The following is a 6,109-nucleotide window of genomic DNA, read 5'->3' on the forward strand; positions in this document are numbered from 1 at the left end:
TAAACTCTTAGAATTACATTAAGTTGTAAGGAACTAGAGTGATCAGTGTGATCAGTATACTCTAGGAAGTCTTAGCAGTTGGCTGAGCAGAAAGTCTTAGGAGTGAACTAAGCCTAGAGTGATCGTGTTGATCAGAATACTCTAGAGGAAGTCTTGGCAGTTGGCTGAGCAGAAAGTCTTAGGAGTGAACTAAGCCTAGAGTGATCGTGTTGATCAGTAGACTCTAGAAAAGTCTTAGGAGTGAACTAAGCAGTTGTTCCTGGAGTGATCAAGTTGTGATCAGAAGACTCTGGAAGACTTAGTTGCGGCTAAGTGGAAAACCATTGTAATCCGTGCGATTAGTGGATTAAATCCTCAGTTGAGGTAAATCATCTCTGCGGGGGTGGACTGGAGTAGCTTCGTTAACAGCGAACCAGGATAAAAATAATTGTGCAATTTATTTTTATCGTCCAAGATTTAAAGTCACACTTATTCAATCCCCCCCTTTCTAAGTGTTTTTCTATCCTTCAATATAATGTAAATAATGGATAATCTAACAAAAGCCCACTTAAATGATAATTGAAAAGTCCAACTAAAATATAATAAAAGTACCACTAATAAACTAACTTAAATAATATTAATTAATATATTAAAATACTAACTAAATATCTAACTAATATTTAATAACCATTCTCTATCATTGCCGTAGGGTTCACATGAACCTTGTCCTCAAGGTTCGAAAATAAATATGAGAGTGGGGATATTGTTTTCGGGTTCCATTGAGTAACAAGAGTAAGAAGCCACCCTTTGTTAAATTCTATCACAAAATCACCAATAAATGTTGCTATCAGCTGCAGAAATTTCCTCTTTCTAGTCACAGTCAATACACCACAAGCATTGGCAAATTTGAGAGAATCGCTCAATTGTTCTTCTTTCTGAAGTAATGAAAGATCTGTAGCTAATTGTGATAATACTCCGGCCAGAAATGTGTCACCAGCTCCGGTTGTATCAACTGCATCCACCTTCATTCCCTTCAGTTTACCACTAAACTCCTTGGTGTAATATCTCCAGCCTTCTGAACCTTCAGTAACAAGAAGTAGCTTGAGGTTTGGATGGAAAAGTTTTCGTACAACGGCATCAGCATATGGATTCTCACCATTTGTAAGAAAAGAAATCTCTTCTTCACTTATCTTGGTGATATCTGCAGTATCCCATATACTCATAATTCCTTCTCTAGCGCTGTCTGCAGAAAGCCATAAAGGAAGCCTCAAATTAGGGTCATAAGACAGAAATACACCGACGTCTTTTGCTGACTTTGTCGCAGCTAGATGTGCCGATTTGCATGGTTCTATTATAACACTGAACGAACCATAATGAAAGATTTTGGCCTTTCTGATTAAGTCCAAGTCTAGTTCATCTTCTTGGAGCAGCATATCAACACTGGGATTACGATAAAACATGAACTCTCGTTCTCCGTGTAACAAATGCTAAGGCAGTACGTGCACTAGGGTCAAAACGCATCCCTTGGTTGTTTATATTATTTTCCTTGAGTATACCAGCAAGCATATATCAAAATTCGTCCTCACCAACCTTTCCAGTAAAAGCCGATGAACCTCCTAATGGAGCTATGCCTACAACAACATTAACAGGAGCTCCTCCTGGAGCCTTTTTAAGAGCAGGGGCATCAGCCAAAGAAAGACCGCTAACAGTTGGGACAAAATCAATAAGCATTTCCCCAAAACAAACAACTAGAGGAAATTCCTCTGTTTCATATCTCCCATCACCAGGTATTGCCTTTGCCTTTCCAGCAATAAACTTTGAATCTGTAAAAGAAACCTTATGCGCTTCTTCGAACCTCCTTGTCTTACAAAGACCAAAAATAATTTGATTGTACGTGATGCTATCCGGCTTATCAATGTACTTATTGAGAGATGAGAAAATTAGGAATGAAATGAAAATGTTATCTTTATTTTAATTCTCTTGGATAGTTTTTTTATTATTCTTCCCCTTTTCTATTACAAACCCTAGTTCATATTTTTGGTAGGAATTGCTTCCTATCATAAATTCATCTTCCATTTATATTTAGTGTCATTAGCAAGGGTGATTTCTCCATACAAAAAAATTGAACCCCAATCAGTATAGTTAAAGTCAATAGAGGATGGAGAAGATGAAGAAGTGTCTTCATACTTGATGGTGGTGCACTTGTTGAAGAATCTTTATTTCACTCTAAAGGAGTGTTTGGGCTAGGTGGTGGTGGAGGAGGTATTGGAAAAACTTCATAGTTAGTCTAGTTGACAATGATTGTGACGAGTTGTTTAGGTGTTTGAGATTGAGATAAAAGATGAGTTTCCCGACTAAAGTAACATGAATTTATAATGAAAATAAAACAATGAAAAGATACAAAATTGATAAAATGCAAGTAATGATGAAAAAAATATTTTAACTTTTTTAGAAGAGAATGTGCAGGGGATTGTGAAAAAAGCATGTGAAAGTAGGTGAAAAGAGTTTCAATTTTTTTGCCAAGAATTGAAACATTAAAGTGTTTTTGAGAAAACGCACAAAAATGGTAAGGAAATGTTTATCTGGATGGTTGTTTGTTGGAGCATTTGGAGTACATGTAATGCGGTGATTTTCAAGAACGAAGTTTGTAATTTGTCAGATTTGGTTTGGAAAATCAAGATTACGGCTTGGAAATGGTCTGCGGTGGGGGATATTACTCATACCAATATCAACTTTTATAATTTTTGCAAAGACCATTTGCATTTTTTAGTCTAAATTCTTATTGGTTTGTAATTTTCTTTTTAGCCGTTTCTTTCCCTCCTTTTGTACCTGGGTTGGAGTACTCTTAGTACTCCTTTTGATATATCCTAGCTTACAAAAAAATGACCTAGAGGGTTAAAATTAGAGGTTGAAAATGTTTCAGAGAGTTACTTTTACCAAAGGGTTATTTTTCAAAAGAATTTCTTATTTCACCTATGTTTTTTTAACTCATCACACAAAATTCTAAAAATACCCTTAAAAACTAGAGATATATTTTCGGTGCGCATCCCCACACCTAATTCATTAGTTTTTTAAATTGACTCCATTTTACGGTAAACTTGATATCGAAAGGCACTTCCGATATAAACCGAAAATAAATTTCAGGTTTTTAATATGGTGACTTGTCTATTCTTTTGATCTGTTGTTGTTACCTGAACTCAAATTAAAAATTCGTATTGTATTATCACTCAATTACTTCCAAAAATGAGTGCATCGTATTGTTTAGGAACCAGAAATCAATTTATGATTTATACCAAAAATATATTTTTGATTTTAGAAGAGCAATTAAGAAATTGCGTAGAACTTTTCTTTTCACCATAGGTGAAATAAGAAATTTTCTTTTTCAAATTAAAAGGACTTTTTATCTAGCGAATTACCTATATGATTTTAAATAAAATTCTTCTTTATAAAACTAAAATTATTTTTAACTAATTTTTTTTAAAGATATCAGTTATTTAATAGTCTGTACCACCACATTTTTATATCTAAAACTCCTTTCTAAACATAGTCATTAATGAAGTGATTCTTAATCTCAATATATTTTAATCAAGAGTGAAAAATTGGATTCTTGGATAAGAAAATGGAAGAAGCATTATCACAATAGATATGAATCTTATTTTCCTTTATATGATAATCTCTAAGTTGGTGTTTTATCTAGAGAAGTTGAGTGGTGCCACTTGCAGCTGATATGTACTCCACTTATAATATGGATAATACAATTTTCATTTGCCTTTTACTTTTCCAAAAGATGATATTTTCAACAAGGAATTGAAAACTTCCAGTAATGTTTTTTCTTTCTATTTTGTACTCAACATAGTTAACATCGTGGAACCTGACTAGCTTGTAATGTGTTGAGAAAACAGAATCTCAACATATTCATCATGGAGAAGAAGGAAAGGAAAGAGAAGAAGTAAAAAACTGTTATTAAATCACTTAAGGAATAACAGCTATACAATGCAACTTATATACAAAGGAGGTGTACCATAGTTAACTAATGCTAGCATGCATGCAATGTACATAATTGAATTTCCGAAACTAACTAACTAACTATAGTAACTTGTGTGGCAAGCTATATCTGAAACTTGTTCTCCATTCTTCAATATATCGTCTCTTAACACCCTCCCACAAGCTTGACTATGATATATATCAATCATACCAAGTTTGCCAATGAAACCTCTGAATTTTGATGGAGCAGGAACCTTTGTTAGAAAATCAGCAAGCTGTTCTTGAGTGGATATTGACAAAAGTTTGAAGACATTCTTTTGTACATTCTCTCGAACAAAATGGCATTCTATTTCTAGATGTTTTGTCCTCTCATGAAACATCGAATTGGATGTTATGTGAATAGCACTTTAAGAGTCACAATACAGTGCTGGTTGTTTGTCACATGTGATGTCTAAATCCTTCAAGAGATAAAGGAGCCATTGTAGTTCACAAGCAGCTTTAGATAAGGCTCGATATTTTACTTCTGAAGAAGATCTTGAAATGGTAGCTTGCTTCTTCGCACACTATGATACAAGAGAATCTCCTAAAAAGAATATGAAGCCTGTAGTGGATCTTCTTGAATCATGACAACCTGCCCAATCAGCATCTTGTTGTAACCCAAAATTTGTCCTCCTGATTTTACTTTTAACCGGTTTAGGCTTTGCATATTATTTGCATACTTCCATTTACATAACTATGCATTCATTTAAAAAAAAATGCATACGTTCATCTTGTGCACCTTTTTAATTCATAATATTTTTATCATTTTTACTAACACTTTTGATTTCTAATTTTAATTTTAATTCAATTTAGTTTTTAAGTTGAATTTCTATTAAAATTGTAAATCGTTTATGTTTCTATTATTTTTGTTTTTTTTTTTTTGCATTTTAGTTTTTTTCGTATGTTATTCTAGTTGTTATGAATGGTAGGGGCTTCCGTAGATACATCTACGGAAGCTTTCCACATGTACATATCCGGAGTTAAATTTTTTTCTTTTGTTTTTATAACTTAATTGTATCTAATTCAAATTTATTTGTTATAGCTTGCAGACATTATGGCTGATGGGACGGACCGACTCATACATGGGAGGGTTGCAAAGCATGCATCCGTGCGACGTGTACGGAGCCAGATAATGCCAGAGGGAGCTGACGCCTTTGTTCCAGCAGAGGCCACAATTGAGGCTAGGAAACAACCTAGTGCACATGCCCAGTCCACTTCCATTTCTTCATCCCGGAGGCGTCAGGATGATGGTGAGGGTACATCACAGGCGCCGTCCTTCCGCAGACCTCGTCGAGATACGTCTCTTCCACCTCCAGAGGGTGTTGCTTCTCCTGTGCCACCTCCAGCCGATGATGGATCTTTTGTGCCACCTCCAAAGGGTGTTGACTGTAACACCCTATTTTTATTAGATTTTATTTAATTAGGATTATTTGATATTTGGTATTGTTTGTGTGTTTTATTTAATAATTGTTTGAGTGATAATTATTTAATTGTGGGTAATATGTGATTTAGCTAATTAATGAATAGTAGAATTATATTAGAATTAGCTATTGGGCTTAGTTGAATTAGAAATGAGAATATTGGATGGGTTAAGCCCAATGAGGTAATGAGAGTTAGAAGGAATTTTATGACTTAACCTAAAATTAGAAGATAGAAAGATAGAAAGAAGAGAAAAGAGGCAAGGGAAGAACAAAGAGGAGATTAGTAGATTTCATCAAGAGGATGGATTAAGAGTTGGAGATAAGGGTTAGAATCCAAATTCTTGTAGAATCTATGATTGGGTAATGTATGTGTTTGTGTGAATCTCTTCAATCTTTGCATATTCCATGGAAATGTATGAACCCTTATTTCTATGCTATTTTCTATGGATGTACATGACTAAACATGATTTTGATGATATATGTAGTTCAATAATGATGAATACTGATTATATTTGATGTTTGGAAGTGATTTGGAGTGATGGGTGTGTGATTTCGCAGTTTTGAAGTTGCTGTGTTTTTCTGCATAATCACACGTCCGTTAAGCGGACGCGAGGCCGCTAAGTGGATGCTGTTGGTTTTTCAAAAATAAAGAAGGCTCGCTAAGAGGAGCCAGCCCACTAAGTAGA

The 6,109-nt window shown here is 34.5% G+C and overlaps 1 pseudogene; it reads right to left on the bottom strand.

The window, feature by feature from the left end:
* Window positions 1–659: 659 nt before the first annotated feature.
* On the bottom strand, window positions 660–4,343 carry LOC131660284 (probable fructokinase-6, chloroplastic; annotated as a pseudogene).
* Between the last annotated feature and the right edge of the window lie 1,766 nt (window positions 4,344–6,109).

The sequence above is a fragment of the Vicia villosa genome, linkage group LG1, assembly GCF_029867415.1.
Source record: "Vicia villosa cultivar HV-30 ecotype Madison, WI linkage group LG1, Vvil1.0, whole genome shotgun sequence".
In the NCBI taxonomy this organism is placed as follows: domain Eukaryota; kingdom Viridiplantae; phylum Streptophyta; class Magnoliopsida; order Fabales; family Fabaceae; genus Vicia; species Vicia villosa.